The following is a 2,030-nucleotide window of genomic DNA, read 5'->3' on the forward strand; positions in this document are numbered from 1 at the left end:
GGTCATATGCTCGCGTTGATAAAGTCCCTGCCCTTTGTACACACCGCGCGTCGCTACTACCGATTGGATGGTTTAGTGAGGTCCTCGGATCGGCCCCGCCGGTGTCGGCAATGGCCCTGGTGGAGCGCCGAGAAGACGATCAAACTTGACTATCTAGAGGAATTAAAAGTCGTAACAAGGTTTCCGTAGGTGAACCTGCGGAAGGATCATTAACGGCGGAGCGGCCCGAGCGACCAACGGCGCCAGCCCTCAGCCCGCCTCCTGTGAGCACGCACCGTAGGCACAGGTCCCGGCCCTGCCCTGGCGCGCCCCGGCTGGCGGAGCGGTCCGCGGCCGCATGAGGCGCTGGGGTTTAGGACCGGGACTTCGGTGGGCCCCTTCCCCCTGGGGAAGGCCCGACCGACGCGTGAGGGACCGGGGACGGGGGCGGCCCCCGTCCCCTGTCCCTCTCCGAGACGGAACCCAAGCTCACCCGGCACGGAACCGAATGGCAGTGCATCCCTTGGCTGGCCTCACCCCTCCCTCGAAAACAGGCCCTGGCGCCGGCTGAGCCCTCCAGGCGTCCCGAGACGCGGCCCGATCTGACCGGGTCTCGGGCGTCCGAGGAGTGGCCCTTCTCGCGCGGCAGGGCGGCCTGGAAGAGAAGGGGCCGAGGGCCTGCGAGGGGACCCCGGCTCCTCTCGGTGGGAGGCGTGCGGGATGGGGAGCCGCCTGGCTCTTCCCATCCGGTGCCTCCGACCCAGGCGAGGCTGGTGGTGGGCCGATCGCCAGCCTCTGCTGGCATGGCTCGGGGCCGATCCGGCAATGGACGGCTGATGTGCAGGTGGAGCGACCCTCCCTCGTTGCCAGCTACCCGGTCCGACCCGGTCCCGTGTGGCCGGGCTGAGGGGTTTGAAGACTCGCGTGGTCCCTCCCTCCCGGGTTACCCCGGGAGGGACCGGCGGCTGCGGGGCTGCCTGCTCCCGTCGCTCCGGGAGCCCCCTCCCTAGGGAGCGGGCTCCGGGGCCGAGCGCCTGGCAATGTTTTTCCCCCCCACGATGGTGCTGTCTGACTCCCAGAGGGGAAGCCTTGAACGGGGCGCCCGTGCCGTCTCGCCGCGCGGGCGACGGACGGACGGCGTCGCCTTCCTGCCGCCTCTCCTGCGCCCGCAGGTGGGCGAATGTTTTCGAAACGTTGCCTGTGACTCTTGGCGGTGGATCACTCGGCTCGCGCGTCGATGAAGAACGCAGCTAGCTGCGAGAATTAGTGTGAATTGCAGGACACATTGATCATCGACACTTCGAACGCACCTTGCGGCCCCGGGTTCCTCCTGGAGCTACGCCTGTCTGAGGGTCGCTCGATCGCAAATCGCCCCGGGGCTTCTCCGGGACGCAGCTGGGGTCGTCGCAGGGTGAGCTCCGCTTCCCCTTCGTCCCCCCACAAGGTCAGACCCCCCGATCACCCGTCGGCAGGGTCCCTGGCCGGGTCCTGCCGCGGAGGTACGCCGCCGGCACGCCTGGCCCCCCGAGAAGGGGGCCTGGCGACCGGTCCGCCCCGGGCCCGTCCCGGGGCACCTGGCTGCGTGTCGCGCGTGGCTGTCCGTGGTGTCCCACCGGCTGCCCGCGCGCACGCGCCTCGGGCGCCCTCCTCCGTGGCCGGCTTCCCGGCGAGGGCAAAACCCCTCCAGACGCGATCCGGGGAAAGAGGGAGCGCGCTGCCGGCTAAGCCAGGCACCCCTGCTCCGGCAGGGTTTGCCCGGCCTTCCCCGGCTCCCCCCCGAACGCTCCGGCGTTTTCTTTCCGACTACGACCTCAGATCAGACGTGGCGACCCGCTGAATTTAAGCATATTACTAAGCGGAGGAAAATAAACTAACCAGGATTCCTCCAGTAACGGCGAGTGAAGAGGGAAGAGCCCAGCGCCGAATCCCCGCCCGGCGGCGGGCGCGGAAAATATGGCGTACAGAAGACCGACTCCCTGGCGTCGCTCAGGGGGCCCAAGTCCTTCTGATCGAGGCTCACCCCACGGACGGTGTTAGGCCGGTAGCGGCCC

The 2,030-nt window shown here is 68.8% G+C and overlaps 2 non-coding genes across 2 annotated transcripts in view; both read left to right on the forward strand.

Annotated features, from left to right (window-relative positions):
* The first annotated feature begins 1,181 nt into the window (after positions 1–1,181).
* LOC146871346 (5.8S ribosomal RNA) lies at positions 1,182–1,335 on the forward strand. The gene has a single exon (XR_014959823.1). It is a non-coding gene; the product is annotated as a 5.8S ribosomal RNA (ribosomal RNA).
* A 450-nt stretch (positions 1,336–1,785) lies between these two features.
* Positions 1,786–2,030, forward strand: part of LOC146871347 (28S ribosomal RNA) — a 3,780-nt gene continuing 3,535 nt past the window's right edge. Inside the window, exon 1 of the ribosomal RNA XR_014959756.1 lies at positions 1,786–2,030. This exon is cut by the window's right edge and continues 3,535 nt beyond it. This is a non-coding gene — a ribosomal RNA (28S ribosomal RNA).

Source organism: Triturus cristatus, chromosome 1_1 (genome assembly GCF_964204655.1).
Source record: "Triturus cristatus chromosome 1_1, aTriCri1.1, whole genome shotgun sequence".
Lineage (NCBI taxonomy): Eukaryota > Metazoa > Chordata > Amphibia > Caudata > Salamandridae > Triturus > Triturus cristatus.